This window comes from Malania oleifera, chromosome 2, assembly GCF_029873635.1.
Source record: "Malania oleifera isolate guangnan ecotype guangnan chromosome 2, ASM2987363v1, whole genome shotgun sequence".
NCBI lineage: Eukaryota > Viridiplantae > Streptophyta > Magnoliopsida > Santalales > Ximeniaceae > Malania > Malania oleifera.
In genome coordinates this window covers 12,396,722-12,414,915 of record NC_080418.1, presented here as the reverse complement: position 1 = coordinate 12,414,915, position 18,194 = coordinate 12,396,722, and the positions used below count along the sequence as shown (strand labels likewise).

Genomic DNA, 18,194 nt, shown 5'->3' with positions numbered 1-18,194 from the left:
TTGTATGAGTGCATGAATGCGTGGATGAATTTGGACAAGCATAGATGTACGTGTGTGAGAGTGTTAGAATGTGTGAACGAGTACAAATGTACTTGTGTGAGTGTGTGAATGCATGAATGAATTTGGACAAGCATAAATGTATGTGTGTGAGAGTGTTAGAATGAGCATGTGCATGCGCCCATGTGCATGTGTGCGTGAAAGATAGGTAGAATCATCTTACACTATTTCTTCATTTTTCTGGTTTTTATTTGAATTTTTATGATTTTTAATGAATTTATTTGAGAGAAAAGGATAATTATTCAGAAATAAAGGGAGGAGAGCATTCTAGGTGGCAGCATGGTGATGGAGGGCTTGGCATCTTCATTTTTATTGAATTTTTATATTTTCTATTTTTGGTCTTTTCTATGTGAATGTAATTTGGGGTTACCACACCCTATAACCATTATTTGTATACTTTATTATTTTCCCATGTTTATCTTGTAATTTTCCTTTCTACATGTTTGAAATCCTATGTATGTGTGTGTGTGCACCGGCCTTCATACAATGAATAATGCATATATCCCAATGTTGACCAATTTTGCCCAAGCAAATTAACCAATTTTGATTGAACAAGATGTGTAATTTTATCATAAAAGAGCGTGGTCATTAAAGCATGAATTTGACATCCAAATAGAAACCCAACTTTTACATTAAAGGACTCATTTGATTAAAAATATCATTAAAAGCTTAAAAGATCCAATTAAACCTTTAAAGTTCAGCTTTCAACAACACATCACTTAATTTTGAAATTTGACTCAAGGTTCGTCATTCAAATTTAATTTTAGATTTCCAGAACGAATTTTTAAGAAAGAACAATTCCTAGCACCAAATCTCATGAAAAGTTTAGTTTGTAGTCACAGTAAAATGGATTTTTTATTTTTTTTTTAGAATACTAGGACTTGACCTCGAATTCAAAACTATCTTGGGATAATTGGAATTTCGGCATGGGACTCAAGTCATCAAAGGGGTTCAAATTTTCGAAAAAAAATTGGGGCTCAATTAAGCTCAAAGTCGACTTTATTACATTAGGTCTTTTTTAAAAGGCTTGATAAAAATTCAGGTGTCTACGTGCATCATTGTCAAAACTAAATGTATATGATGAAAAATGTCTTCCTTTGTTAATATGATTGAGCTACATTGCTTATATTTTTTCAATTATGCATATTGTTAGGTGGAGTCTTTTCAAGCTTAACTCATTTTGCTCTTATGTGTGTGTCATCATCAAAAAAGGGAAGATTGTTGACTTTTTGAATCTGATCCCTATTTCGATGCTGACAAAGTACGAACATCTTATATGTTTTTTTAAGTGTTTAAGTAGGTTTACATTTTAGCACATACATAAGGGAAAGAAAATGGAAGTCTCAAGGACTTAAAGACCACCTCAACCTGGCATATTCCATCAGAAGAGCAAAGAAGAAGACATTTTCTATTTGATTTGTAATTGCAGTTTGTTTAGAAATATTTGTATTAATGCAAGAGTTGCATGATGTGATTGAAAGCTTAAATGATCGTAGATATACCTTAGGGCACCTAAGCTTTAATCAAAAATCCTTTTTCATAAAAGCTAAAATCATAAAAAAGGTTTTTTGAATAACTTTGAGGTCAAATTAGGGCAAAACTTGAGGTTTTTACTTATCTCGGTCGACCGGCCATTTTTTGTTTTAAATGCCTCAGCCAACCGACCTATGAGTTTAACGTGGCTTGAGGAAGCCTAGGCAACGAGCCTCACGAAGGCTTTAAAGGGCTAGCCGAGCAGCCCTGTTCATAAGCCTGTTTAGAAAGCCTTGGCCAACCAGCCATTTTAAAACAGGATAGCCTAAGCTGACCGTCACTGTTCACTCGGCCAACCGACTCTTAAGGCCAGCTGACCGAACAAACGAATGTGTCAAAATTGCTTTTGGCCGGCCAACATGTGCCTTCCATGGCTGACCGACCTTACCCAAAAATTTGAATTTTTTACATAGGCCAACTGACCGATGAAGCCCTTGGTCACCTGACCCTCTCGGGTTTGACTATTTTTCTGTGCTAAATGGTGTTTAATTTTCAATTAAACAAATTAAAAATACCCTTCGTGTCCCCAAACGGTTATATTTTTAAAAAATATATAAATACCCCTTCATTACTCATTTTTTAACTAATGTTTAGATTATAAATCCTCCCAAAATATTTTGTGCTTAAATGCTTTACTCTCTTTCTTGTTTTCTCTTTGAAAATTTTTTTTGAAAGGGAGCATAGATTATTTCTTACTTTCTTCTTTAGAAAATTCATTGCTCTAGAAGATTGTTAAAGAATCATTCTAGTGGGCATATTTCATAGCATTTGTAAGCATTCACTCTCACTCACTCTTTATGTTTGAGAATCATCTTTGAGAGTAAGTTTTGAGTTTCTCCCATATATTTTCTTGATAAATATTCTTGGGAAAACTCTTTATAGCTTGTGGACCTTTCTTTGCACATCTATTGCAAGATTCAAAAGATCACATAGTATTTATTGCAATAACATTTTTGAGAATAAATTCTAACTTTTCCAAACACTTTTCATTGCTAAATCTTGGTTGGAGAAAATACTAGTGTCATTTAGATCTTTGAAATTCAAATTACATATTTCACCTCACATCAAAGATCATTTTTTGCAAAATCTTCTTGAAAGCAACAACCCTAAGTTCTCCTACACTTTTCATTGAAAAATATTTTCGAGAAATATTTATTAGGGTTTGAATCATTAAGTATTCATCATATATACTTTTGTTCAAAGATTGCAAAATTATATCGAGAAAAAAACCTACTCTACTAAGCTTAAAATCATATCATCTGAGAGTGTATTTTAGAGCTTCAATTTGTACACATATGCTTTTTGTAGAAGCATTCATATTTGTACAAAAATATTCATATCCCTCTATTCCAGGTGTGTTTTGAAGAGGAATACACAATCCTGTAAGGTGTATCGATTTGGTTCTAGCCCAGTTAGGGTGAGTTGAGGAGACTCTACCTTATAAGGGAAATTTGGTTTGGTTCCACCCAATAAGTGAACGGAGGAGACTCCGCCTCGTAAGGAGAAACAAGTTTTGCTTAACTTGGTGAATTGAGTTGAAGAGACACCACCTCATAAGGAGTATTATAAACGGTGTTGCTCAACCTGGTTAAGTGAGTAAATAGTGGAATCCTTAAGCTGCAGCTTGAGGCGGGGACGTAGGCAAGATTGGTCGAATCCCGATAATAAATATTGTGTTTGCTCTTTTTCGCCTTCGTCTATTTATTTTTTGCACCTTAATTTTTGAACATGTATGCTTAATTGTTTATTGTGATTATTGTTTTACATGCATACTTTAATAATTTGATAGATTTGAGTTTGTGTAGAAAGACCCTAAGTTACGATATACTGATTGTGGTCTAGAATTAGGACATAATTGCCCTGGGAATTTTTAAATATCCAATTCACCCCCCTTCTCTTGGGAATACACCATTCACATCAAAAACTATTCGTAAAAAATAATTACTAGTGACGACTTTTAAAAGTAGTCACAAAAAGGCAACTATTAGTAAACAATAATATAAAAATAATAACATTGTATTCGTAACTTTTTTTTTTTTATAACCTGAGGACTCCATCCACCATCGTACCACTTTGGACACTATGGTGCGGCACCAAATCTAGAGGGATAAAAGTCACCTGCCCTTTGAGGTGTCCTTAGTAATTTACCAGCATAATGCATCAAGGAGGATCGAACCCGTGACCCGGGGGTCACAAAAGTCACAAGTCACCACTTGAGCTAGCTCGGTTAGGCACTTTATAATTATTTTTTTTAAACGAAAATCCCAATTTTATTGATAGACCTCACTTATAGCGGAGGAATACCATGGTTACAAACATGACACATGAGATTTACAAATAAACTATCAAAATCATTGCAGACATGAAACCAATACAAGCCTATCAAAACCCATACCAATATCAAACTAAAACAATCTAAACATGTCTATATATAATCAAAACAAGCAAACTCAAACATATACCAAATTACCAGAAAAATTATGTCAATTACCTGCAAACAAAAACCAGAGGAAAATAGAGAAAAATCAAATGATGACAATCAAAGAAGAATGCTTGAAATACTCATCTTATCCATACAAATGAGACCTCTCATTTTACTTGACACCACATCACCTACAAAATATCTTCTCGTGTTGCCTAAAGCATAATAAACAAACATTGGTTTTAATTTTATCCATGATTGGATAATATTTTAAGAGTGTAATGCAACAGTAAGCATTATTTTGTTTGTACATGCTTTTGCCAATATTGCTCAAGATTTTCGTTGAAAATTTTTTTTGAGTAAAATTTGTCCTCATAGATTGAAAGAAAAGTAGATTTAAAAAAAAAAAAAAAATCATTGGAGGCCAATTGAATTCGTTCAAAAAATAAATAATAAAAAATTGAAAGATAGTTGATCTCCAATCTTATTTTGCATTTTTCACCCCACTTGAGATTCTAATTGAAAACATCTAATGTGATATTTCAAAATGTAATTGTTAACTTCATTTTTACCCATTGCTCTTAATTAAGCTTTTTCTACAAAAGTTATGACAAGTGAAAAAAATCTTTCACAAACATGTAATGGCATTTTAATTGTATTCTAATTTTCAAAATAGGGAATGTTGTATCTTAAAATAAAATATGTGGCGAGTTTATTGTAGCCAAAGCTTTTGCTCCCACAGCATTAAAACATAACATGAAAAAATCGATACAAGCTAATAGGGCTTTTAGAATTGAAGAAAACTAAGAAGCATGAAAAGGATATTATCCCCGAAAATCAAAATGACAATGAATTTAAAATTAAAATATGATGTCAGCAAGTCTCCATAATTGACGATAATACATGTATTGAATAAGTAAGCTATTTTACGTTAATTTACTAGTCCATAGTTTAAAAATAATATGAAGTGGACGAATTTGAAACGTTAATGATCTACAACATGGCTAAAAATTATTTTCAATGAACGAAAATCAAATTATAATGTAGGCTTTTTAGAGCTATATGTATGTAGGCCGCTTTTATTGTTAAATAGTATATAGCTCATGACCAAGAGTATTTGTTGTAGAGTCTCTTTTTATAGCCTTGGACAAATATTTGTATGAAGGTTATTGCTTTAATAAGTGGATGATTTTTCTGAGATTTTGGTTTTGAAATATATGTTATTTTCTCAAATCAATACAAATTTAAATTAAAAGTTTCAACTTCATAGTTTTGAAACACCACTTCTAAAGGGATGGTCATTTAGTAAATCATAACACTTTCCACGCCATCTGTATCTTATTCTAATTGAAAACTTTTAATATGGATTTCCAAATTTTAATCGTAGGCTTCATTTTTTCAATTGAGCAATCTTTCTAAGTTTTCACTATGATGGGTGTAATAAGTAAGAAAATCTACTAATTACTGAAGAAACATGTCCCATCTGTTGAGAATTCCACTTGTGAACTTATCCCACATTGAAAAATTTGAGTGGATGATGGGTGTTTATATACATAGTTGGATCCAAGACCCAATAGGTTTAAGATTTTGGATCAAGTTGGTGTTCACTCATATGTATCAAACCCGCCCATGGATTCCTCCAGTCCTAACAAGTGGTATCAGAACTGACGGTTCGTAACTCTGGGTGAGCGACATTGTAAAAGTTGAGACGTGAAACTAATTCTCCTGACGTGCTAACATTTGGAGGACCAAGTGTGTGACCAAGACTAATAAGGATCATCTAGGCCTAAGATGGGTCTGAATAGGTTCAAGACGTAGGAGGTAGGATTGATTTGAAGGCACGTGGAATGCAATCTGAGGCACGTAAGACACCAGTGGTAAGGCTCACTTGAGCAATTGTTGGGGAATTGAGCTTGCTCCCATAAAGGAGACTTGGAATGCAATCTGAGACACGTAAGACACTAGTGGTAAGACTCACTTGAGCAACTGTTGGAGAATTGAGCTTACTCCCATAAAGGAGACAATTTTCAATAAGGGGGAGCAGTTGGAACTCAAAAGTGAGAGGGAGATTGTTGAGAATTTCACTTATGAGCTTGCTTGTCCCACATTGAAAAATTTGAGTGGATGATGGGTACTTATATGCATGGTTAGACCCAAGACCCAATAGGTTTAAGCTTTTGGGTCAAGTTAGTGTTCATTCATGTGTATTACAAGCCCACCCATGGGTTCCTCCGGTCCTAACAACACCCTATTTTACGAAGAAGAAAATAAAGAAAAAGGAAAGTAAGAAAGGAATGAAAAAAAAAAAAACAAACCACGGAAGAAAGAAAAGAGCCATGAGTGCCCAAAAATCAAGTAAAAGATGGTTATAAAAGTAAAAATACAGTGGCAACAAGTCACCACAATCAATGGCAATAGATTTTGGAAATTTAAAGTCAAAAATATTTTTGTCAACTAATTTATAGATCTATGCAACTTTCTAAGCACAGAAATCGAAGGATAACTTGTGCAAGGTTTGTAGGCAAAAATTATTGAAAAAAATGAATTAATAAATTACACAAACCTCCTTTGTGATTTGGCTAAAAAATAAGAAGGTTTGTTGTGATTATTATAACAACAGAATCAACTTGTACCTTCCAAAATTACATTAAATCAAAATCTCATTAAGTTTTTATTCACAAAAAAAAAAAAAAAAAAAAGTGCCAAAAATGATCATAATGTCCACAAAATTAATCAATCAAACTAAGATATTAAGTAATTTAAGTAATATTAATTTGAAGTTTAAAGCTTAATTACTTCCTCTCACCAACAATAAACAGGTTAAATTAACGTACATATTAGTTAGTTTGTTAATAATGGCCTTTTACCAACAGTGGCGGGCAATTCTGTTAAGGTGAAGCAACCATGGATGAATTGTTTACAGAATGGTGGGTGACTAAAATAGTTCGTAGTGGTCAATATAAGGTGATAAGAATTTACTTAAAGTTGAGTGATGTTAATTAAGCTGTAAGATTTTTATGAATACTAAGATAATCAATTAATACTCTAATTAAATTAATTGTTTTTGTGAATATTTTGGTATGTTTATCACTTCTTGTTAACTGAAAATATTATAATTACATATCTTTGGAAGCACCAAAGATTTAAAGGTTATAATGAAACCATATGGTATGTCTTTGTTTTTCAGACATTACAAAGGGTTCTTTCATTAATATTAGGGACATATGATTTTTGGAATGTAATAAATTGAAGGTGGAATAATCATAGAAAAATAAATATTTTTTAAAATATAATATTATTTGGAAACAAATGAAATATTACGATCAATATGAAATATGTAAAAAATAAATAAAATATTACTATCCTCAAACTTTATCATATATATATATATATATATATATATATTATACTTTTGGAATCTCAATGATCGCATCTAGTCCCCAATCCTAGCTAGGCAAAGGCCTAAGATACTAAGCATTTCTCCTATTTGAGATTGGTTGAAATAGAAGATGAATTATTTTCACCCATTAACAATTTTGGTCATTATTGGCAACCTCAGCCATAATTTCTTCTTCTTTCTTTCTATTTTCTCGACATCAGTTGTTGGATAGGCTCAATTCAAAACTTCAAGATTTCAATTGCTTTGGAGGGCAGTTTTGATGCATATATTGTTATGGATCCACGCTTCATTAATGCTTTTTGGAACTCCTTCAATGACACCGGTCATGCCAGGATCGATAGGTTTAATTCTAAAGACAAATCTCCTGATCTCAACTATAAGGATTGTCCTTCTTTTCAACTGACGCAAGACCCAGGTTATCTGGTTCTACCTTCAACGGTGGAACCAACGAAGATAGACTCTCAAGATGACTCTGACTTGTCTAATTATGTTCTCAAGGACATAATGGAGATGCTCATGAGCGATGACATAGAACAGAAGGCAAGTATGTTCGTCGACCCTTTGGCTCTCCAAGCTGTCGAGCAATCACTGCATGAAGTTCTGGGTACAAAGTATCCTCCTCCACCGAACCAACACACAATTTGCGGCCCAGGTAAATTTTCTTGTAATTACAATTGCAATAATTGTAATACTACGTGTGACAGGGTATTGTTGTCCACTTCAACAATGCCTCGCTTGGGAGGGAGCTTTGATGGGATGACACACTCTTCTGTAAGTGTACTTTTTTCCGGCAATTCTCACCATTCTATTGGAGAGCCCATGACAGTAGAGTTTAGTAGTGGTGTAGAGGAAGTTAAAAAATCCTTCCCTTGTCAAAATCTTTCAATCATCGATTTCGAAAACAATGAGTTGCCTCCAATGTCAATGGATGACACTCCAGAGAATGAGGTTGAGAAGAATGAGAGGGATTTTCTATTTAATGGTGTAGGGGGAAAGAAAGATATTCGTAGAAAGGATGCTGATCATATGGAAGAAGGAAGGAGTGGCAAGCAGTTAACAATTTGTGATACGGAAGAGGATGACTTGTCAGAGACATTTGATAGGCTTTTTCTCTGTCCTGACGAGCATGAGAAGCATGTCATGCGTACTTCTAATGAAGTTTCACAAAATGGAGCAAACAAGTTATTGGAGGAGAAAGGGGAAATAAGCATATTTAATGCCAAGAATAGTCAAACAAAGAAAACGCAAAATAAAGAAGCAGCGAACTTGCGAAAACTCCTTATTCTTTGTGCACGAGCTATTGCCATTAACGATATCGCAACTGCAAATGAACTGCTAAAGAACATTAGGCAACATTCTTCTCCTTTTGGCTGTGCGTCTCAAAGAATTGCCCACTATTTTGCCAATGGTCTTGAAGCACGCATGATTGGAAGTGGATCTCAAATTTATGCTGCGTTGTCTTCCAAGAAGCCATCCGTTAATCTTGCTGATAAGTTGAAAGCTTACGAAACCATTATGTTGGCATGTCCGTTCAAGAGGATCAACTTTGATTTTGCCAGCAAAAACATTTTAAATTTAGTTGAGAATACAAGGACACTTCATATTATAGATTTTGGTATTTTATATGGTTTTCAATGGCCTGCATTTATTGAAGATCTCTCAACTAGATTTAATGAGCCTCCTAAGCTTCGCATTACAGGAATAGAGTTCCCTCAGTCTGGTTTTCGGCCAAAAAAATTAGTTGAGGACACAGGGCATCGTTTGGCAAGATATTGTGAGCGATTTAATGTTCCATTTGAGTATAATGCTATAGCAAAGAAATGGGAAACTATCAAAATTGAAGACATCAAAATTAGGAGAAATGAGTTGATTGTTGTTAATTCGCAATACCGACTTGAATATCTACCTAATGAGTCAGTTATGGTGAATTTTCCAAGGGATACTGTTTTAAAATTAATTCGAGAGATAAATCCACATATTTTCATCCATGCTATAATTAATGGATCCTGCAATGATTCCTTTTTTGTTACACGCTTTCGTGAAACTCTTTTCTTCTACTCATCAATTTTTGATATGTTGGATGCTAACTTGACTGGTAAATTTTCAAAGTGGTTGCAATATGAGGAACAAGGTTGGGGACGAGATATTATGAATATCATAGGATGTGAGGGTTCAGATAGAATTCTAAGGTGTATGACATACAAGCATTGGCAAATTCTAAATATGAACATGGGATTTAGGCCGCTCCTATTGGACAAGGAAATCATAAGAACATTGAGGAATAAGGTTAAAGGTGGCTACCACAAGGATTTTACGATCAAAGAAGATGGTCATTGGATGCTACAAGGATGGAAATACAGATTTTTGTTTGCTATTTCATGTTGGGTTTCTCCCCCTGCTTTGCTGCCAACCACACCCTCCTGCAACTCACAGCGACTCCTCAGTTCGGTAGCCTCCGCGCACCCCTCTGCAAATACCAGCTAGTCGAGCACTAGACCACCGCCACGATTTCCTGCAAACTCCGCCCCCATCACATCCAGCGGCAACACCATCCGGCCATTTGCTCTGTCTTCTCTTGCAAACACCAGCACAGCCACCCGAGTTGTCCGACCATCCTCCTCTACAACTGCCAGCGACAGCTACCCTCTGCCCCGTGCACCGGCTGCAATCCAGCTTCTTGCTCAGCCGAGAAGATGTATGATGATGCATGAAATGTATGGTAATGCGTGAAATGTATGGCAATGCATGGAATGTATGGTAATGCATGAAATGTAGGATAATGCATTAAATGCATGACAATGTATGAATCTTTTCTCTCAACGCGCTAGTGATCAATAACCTCGTTTTTATCTTGACCATGTTTTCAAATTTCTACATGAAACTTGCTGCATTCGACTAGATCTATAACTGATCTTGGCTCAATTTTCTTGATTCATCCGATCATGGAGGTGATTGACTTGGCTCAAACGAAAATCACAAAATATGCCTCAATTGAATGGATCTATAGCTGATCTTGACCTGTTTTCATATTCCAATCTGATAAGAAGGTGCTTGAATGGCTCCCATTGAAACTTGACTCGAAATTTGCCCCAGTTGATTGTATTTGCCACTAATTTTGACCCTATTGTTAGATTCTCCTGAATAAGCAGATCGCTAAAACCTGACATGACTTTTGCCTCAATTAGACCGCTCTTTCTTCACAGGGATCTTCTTTGGATTGCATCCTTAATGTTTTAAAATCTCTTTGAAATTTAAATAAATAAGCATGCAATCAGATAACTCAATCTCAATAGGAATATGGATGGAATGCACAAACTTGCTTGTCTTTGCTTGATTTTCTATGCTTATTAAATAGGAGACAAATTTTACTAATACTTTGACACTCATGTAACTTTGCTAGCTTAGAGAATCATATCAATGGGCAAACCTTTTTTTTTTTTTTTGGGTCTCATAACCATAACTCCTCCACCGTATCATCACCTAGAGATTCTTTCTTACTTATTTCCAGCTTATTTCAAACTCCCTGTCTTGAATTATGACTAGTGTCTTATTAAGTAGTTTGATGCAATATTCCAATCTCAGGGTGGATTTTAAGACGTGGGACGAAATGTAGGCTTAGGATTTAGGTTTCACCAAGAACAAGGAAACTAAGGCTAAAAAATCCCATCCCATAAAAATTTTTGCCTCATTTTGTGGTCTCGTGTTTGCCAAGTATTGACCGAACTTGTTATTTGAGCAAGCTGCCTACATACATTTTCAAGATCAGGTCATTACGTAGTTCAGACTCGTCATTGAGTTTGACAAATCACTTGAGACAACAATGTATACTAATCTGGTCAGGACTTTCATTTTAACCGTAATGTAGGCTAAGGGTATGGGTTCAAGAAAGAATGATTTAAATAGTGCTCAAAATTTATCAATCTTATCACAAGTATTCGCTAGTCAAAGATCACATATGAGTCATGTCCCTTATTTTTCTTTCTTCTTCATGTCGCTTTCCTTTTCTTTTCTTTTCTTTATTTATCTTCTTCTTGTTCTTTTACCGCAACTTTTGCTTTTCCTTTTATGAAGGAATCTTAACTTCATTTTCATTAGAACTTTATTTGGGACTGGTCTTTTTAAAACTGCCCCTGTGTGGGGTGTGATCATTTGACGGGTTAATTCAGAAAAGAATTTTTCAGGCTCAAAAATGGCTTGCAAGGGATTTCTTCTTTGACTTTCTATTGGGTAGCAGAAAAATGGCCTACCGTCCTTTTGGTAATGATCATTATCTCAAATGACTTGCCAAACACTAGGAACCCAAATCCAGGTTAAATTTTTGGTGAACTAACTTTTTTAAAAAAACTGGTTTAACATTCAGACTCAACTTTGTTAACAAATGGTAAATCATTATTCGATTTTTTATGGGAAAACTTGTCGATCAAAGATAGTCATCCCTTATTTGATTAGAATATAATCATCATACCTTCAAGACACCAATCATAACTTATGTAACAAAGATAAAAGACTTTTTATCAATTTCATCAAACAAATGTAGGACCAAGCTTGATAAGTCATTTTTGTATATTTCTCCTAAGACTCTTCATCATTTTGAAATCTACATCCCACCAAGCTCCTTGACAGCATCTTGAAGTGGTGTTCTTTACTTCATCTTGGAGGCTTTTCCTTCATCTCCTTTTTTTTTTTTTTTTTGCCCCATTGAATACACCCTAGAAATCAACTAATGGCTTTCGGTCCTTTGTACTGATAAAATTATTTCCTATGTCACTTACACAAAATACAAGCAAAAATGGACAATATTTGGCATAAGGTAACGATTCAAGGAGGATGAAATGAGATGAGACTGAAAGACATTCTTATTTCATTCAATTTCAAAATGATTTAAATGAAAAGCATAGATGCATTCCTCTTATTATCACCCTTAGGTGATCAAGCATATCATTTTTGTATCATGTGAGCTCACTTCTAAAGTTGAACACCAATCAATCTTCCAACCTGATGACATTTATTACATTCCTACTATGATCACGCAACGGGTCCCCATGATCCTAACCTTTCTTTGTAGAGAGATCATCTTGCTCTACTCAATACTGGAATCCCGGATCTTAATTCTACCACCTTGGACCATGATTTTGCAGACAATTGGAATGTGATTGTTGACCCATTTGAGATGACTATGCATGCATGGTTATGAAATTGAGCATGGAATGATTATGTTATGCAATGGGTGTTTATACATGGGTGTACTTAGTGCACAAAATACATACAAATAAGGATATGAACATGTATGCAACCCGTCGTGTATGGCTATGTGTGAAATCATGCATGAATGCGATGTAACCTTAATGGCTACTTTGCCAGAATTCTAGAAAATTTCCACTAATGAAGGATTTCAAGAATAAGACGATCGTTGATGAGCCACAATTTCGATTCAATTCTTCCCTTAACTATTTCTTTCCTTGATGATGGTCCATGCACCTTAGATTCTATGAAGGATCGGGTTATGATATGAGTTTGGGTTGACCCATGCTAGTCAATCCATTGGATTTATTCAATGTAGGCTTGTGGACTTTAATGTGCACTTGGACCTCGAGTATTTTAAAATATGGGCTTCAAGCTATTTTATGATGGGATCAGGACCTAGTTGAAAAGGAGTTGGACTTGGATTGTTTAGAAAATATTGGCTTGAGTTTTAAGGTAATATGGTCAAGGCTCACTCTTTAAATCTGTGTTTGGCCATTTTGAAAATCAGGCCTGGGTCGAGTTTTTTTTTTGCTTAGAAAAAGATTGGGCCTAGGTTTGTATTTTTTTTTTTTAAAAAAAATAAAAATTGGGCTCAAGTTATTTGAAAAGGGTTGGGCCGACCCATATTTTAAAATGCTTGGGCCAAGTACTTTACTTTTTGAAAGGGTGGGTCATGGTCTCATTATTGGGTGTTTTCAGAATACCGGCTAAGTAGTATGCATGTCTAAAAGGGATGCAAAATGCATGATATAATACAAAGTATAACACAACAAATATACAACAGACAGTGCGTGGAGAAGGATGTGGCTCCTGTCCTGACCCAAGGTAGGTTTGTACATTAGGGGAAAACTATGGACAAGTATGTACGTGTGGGTAGGCTCTAACCCCTATAGACAACAAGTTCCCAGCCTGAGCCCTATCTTCACCCAATGGGCTTGAAAAATGTTCAAACTGAGCGGAGTGGTTCACGTGCCCCCAAGGACCTTGTCCCAAAAGGGCTAACGATACTGTGCTCCTTTCTAATCCTAAAGGGTGAAGCCTGGGTAGAAGGCTAGTGAAAGTGTGTGAATCCAAGCTTGACTTAATACCGCTACCCCACATGTATGTCACATGCTTATTCACAATTAATCACATGCTTATTCAAACACCCATGGAAACAAAAAAATTCACTAAATCAAGAATATTTTCAAATATAGAAACTAAATGTTTACATTAAATTTGAAATATTTATAAATATAGTAACAAGCATTCACATTAAGTCAAGTATATTCACATATATGGGGGCTAAACACATTAATCAAGGATATCTATGTACATGAGAACTAAATATTCACAATAAGGAAGGATATTTACCTATATGGGAACTGAATATTCATATTAATAAAGGGTATCTACCTATATGGAAACTGCATATTCACATTAATTAAGGATGTCTACATATATGGGAACATTAATTCACATTAATCAAGGATATCTACCTATATGGAAACTAAATATGCACATTAATTAAGGATATCTACCTATATGGAAACTAAATATTCACATTAATTAAGGATATCTACCTATATGGAAACTAAGTATTTATATTAATTAGGGATACCTACCTATATGGGAACTAACTACTCTCATTAATCAGGGCTATCTACATATATGAGAATATTACTCAATGATATTTACGACTATTAACTCAAAGATATCTACAATTATGGAAACATATGTTTTTACTAAGTCAAACATGTTATAATTTTAACAAACTACTTTATTCAAATATGGTAGGATTTTATTTACAAACCAAAGTGGAGTAATTAAAAGACTTGACAAATTTAAATGGGGATAATTCCTAATTAATTATTGGCTCAACTCTTAAAAGTCTCTAGTGGAGTCGCCAAGTTGTCGAGACGTCCCGGAGAGCGGGTGCCCCGGGGTGGCGAAATAAAAAAACGTTTTAAGTTTTCAGGAAAAATAAGAATATTGGAGTCGCCACTAACCTTTTAGTGTAATTAGAAAACTTAACTGCTACCCGGTTAAGGGTAGAATGAATCTACGTTACTAGAGTTGGGGTCGGGAGTTTGGTTACGCGAGGGGAAGGTACGAGCACCCCCTACGCGCCCGTTCTTACAAACGGTACCTAATTAATTTGGAATTACCTCTAAGTTAATTTAAAAAGTCTTTAAAATTACTCTCTATTAGTGAATTTTGAAACACACACAAAAGTATCTATATACTATATACTCCCTCAGAACTAGGGTACGTGAAGCCCGAAAGTTCATACCCTCGCATTAAAATCATAGGGATAAAAAATCAAGAAAATATTTAAGAAAATACACTTCCCAAATTTTGAAATTGTATAGAATTTTAATTTTTAATAGGAAAATACTAGTATGAGATGTTTCAATATATGATAATAGGACAATAAGCAACACATATCTACTAAAATATTACAAAACTCAAAATAAGTAATAAAATACCATAATACCATAGATATTAAGATGCTAAAGACACTATAAAAAGTAATATCACATATATTAGAAATAGAAAAAAAATCTTAATAAATAATACCTAATATAATCATAATAATAATACCATAATATTCTATATATTATCACACTAATATTTTAATACTAAATATACTACAAATAGTCAATACTAAATATACCAAGATACTAACAATTAATACTAACTATATTAATATACTAAATATAATTGATATGTGATTAAAATGATGTCTACTAAATAATGTCTATTACACCCTAAATCACTAAATATGTAATATCCAAAAAAAATACGAAAATGCTAAATATGTAATATTTACCAACATGCTAATATGTGATATACATATAACTAAAATTGTTAATTTACTAAACATACAACACACTAGGCTATTAAATATATAATACCACATTATCACAATAATAAATATATAATATTATTAAGCTACTTCCAAAATACTAACCTAATGAATATGTAATACCCGTAAGAATTCTACCATACTAATATTAATCATTCAGCATATATACAATAGCTTAAATGTAAATATTAAAACTCCTCCCTAATCATTTAACATGTATGCTAATAACTCATAAAATAAATAACTAAAAAAAAAAAAGCTTAGCACTGTAATAATTAAAAATCAACATGTGTGTGCTGGGTGCGTGCGTGCGTGTTATGTCTGTGTATGGGGGGTGTGCGTGCAACATGTGTTTTAGTGTGTGTTTGTTGTGTGTGTGAGTGTGTGTTGTGGTGCTGTGGGTGGGTGCATGCTTACCAAGGTCTCGGACTTCTGGTGCACTGCTGCAGGCAGTCGTGATGGGTGGCTGGAAAGAGGGTGGTTGGAGTCGTAGCTGGGGGTGTTTGGAGCAGAGGGTGGTTCAAGGTGACAGTGACGGTGATGGCGACGGTGACAAGAATGAGCGATGGACTGGGGCGATTAGGTGCCGGAGTTGAGTTTGCAGGAGAATGTGCATGGAATCCGCTGCTGCCTGTGTGTCGTCTGCAGCTGTTGCCGTGAGGGGGGAAGGAAAGGACCGCTGCTTGTATGTGCGGTGATGGAGCTGCAAAGGTTGGTGAGGTCGTCGGAGCTGGAGACGACGATGGTGGAGACAAGGATGGCGATGGTGATTTCTGGTGGTTGATCTTGGCTCTGTGGCTTCTGTGAGGGAAGAGCGAAGAAGATGGTGGTGGGAGGGAGAGGCTATGGAGGTCATGGAGATGAGGAAAAGATGGAAAGCAAGAGAATGGAGGATGGTGAGGATGATGGTGGGGTGAGGCCGTGAGGCTGTGCGTGTGAATCGAAGAGAAGCAGAGTGAGAGGGTATTGAGACAGAAAGAGAGTTTTTTCTTTTTAGGGCTGCCTCCTTCCTCTGCGCCCCCTGTCACAAGCTAAGCTTGTTCAGATCATTATGCTTGCCTGTGATCACTTATCTCGTGTGCTTGGGATAGGTTTCCATCATGTAAATACTAGTGTAGGGTTATTTTCTGTTAGTAGAGTCTTTGTAAGCCAAATAAGGCAGTATGACTCCTCGGTCACTTTGATGTTTCCTTGTTCCAGGATGATAATTACATAAAAACCTCTTTAGGGGAGGGTAAGTGTTCATCAATCATTGTAAAACTCACTAGAAATTGTCAACGTGCTTAGCCTACTTACCTCCCTTGCTAAGTACACAATGTCAATGGAGGATTTGTTAATGAATTACGTTTGCTTCAATGTTAACTGCTTGCTTGCCACGACTTTCATGAATTGATTACTGTTTCCGCTGCTATTTGAATGAATGCTAATGAAAGTGCTTTGTGGATGAATGTTGGTAAACGATAGGCTGGCTAGTTAAAACAAGAGTGCTTTAGCTAGCGCCGCACGACCCTTCACAACAGTGTGAAAAATAGTCGGACCGTGACACCCCCCCCCCCTTTTTATGCGAGCCCCTTCCCTTTTCGTTTATAAGCCCCAAAACCAAAAACCCTACTCTCCTTTTCTTTTTTCTTTTCCCTTTTTTTTTCAATAATAATAATATTAATAATAGTAAAAATAATAATACTAATAATAATAATAATAAAGTAACAATACTAATAATATAAAAAATGATAAGAATATTAATAATAGTAATAGTAATAACAAAAAAATAATAATAATAGTGATAATAAATATAATTTAATTTTTTTTGGCCCTAGGCAAAAATAGGGTGTCTACACGTATTATCATGTTGTTGTATAGATATTATTTAGGTTTTTGGTGTATTTAGGATATTTATCATGTTTATTGTTCATACGATATTTAGGGATTTTTTTTATTACTGTTTTTTGTTTAGGATTGTAATATTTATGCACGTCCAGGATCCTTGATTATTTACAGAATTTTCATAATACGATCATTTAGGGTTTTGGGTTATTGTTTTATTTTAGGGTTTTGACTATTTCACGTTATTAGGGTTTTGAGTAGTGTTTTATTTAATTTTTTTATATATTGTTATTGCGTATCAATTTTAGGGATTAATTGCTTCCATATAGTTTGTATGTTAATTTTAGGATGAATAAGTTTCCATATTACTATCATATGTTTCCATACTAATTGCACATAGATTTATTTTAGGCTTCGAATAATACTAGTACTTACGTGTGATGATATATAATAATAAAATATTGTCTCAACATTTATATGTTATTAATATTATGAGATATGTATATGTATCATTATCATAGTAGAATAGTTATACAATGTAGTGTATTATAATTATGGTGTATTAGCCTTATTATTATAACATATTTTTTGTATTTTTTACTATTTTCTATGTTTCTATTTTATTACAATATTTACTATTTCTAGTATTTTTGTATTATTCTATTAAGTATTTTCGTATGTATATCTTTATGATTTTAATGAAATGGTATGAGCTCTTTGGGAATATATATTATATATATTTTTGTGGGTATTTCAAAAATTCACTAAAAGGGAGTAATTTTAAATACTTTTTAAATTTATTTAGGGATAATTTCATAATTAAGTAAGCATCGTTCGTAAGAACAGGGGTGTAGGGGGTGCTCGTA

The 18,194-nt window shown here is 34.4% G+C and overlaps 1 pseudogene; it reads left to right on the top strand.

Moving 5' to 3' along the window:
- Positions 1 to 7,685: 7,685 nt before the first annotated feature.
- Positions 7,686 to 16,429, top strand: LOC131148051 (scarecrow-like protein 14; annotated as a pseudogene).
- Positions 16,430 to 18,194: the final 1,765 nt, after the last annotated feature.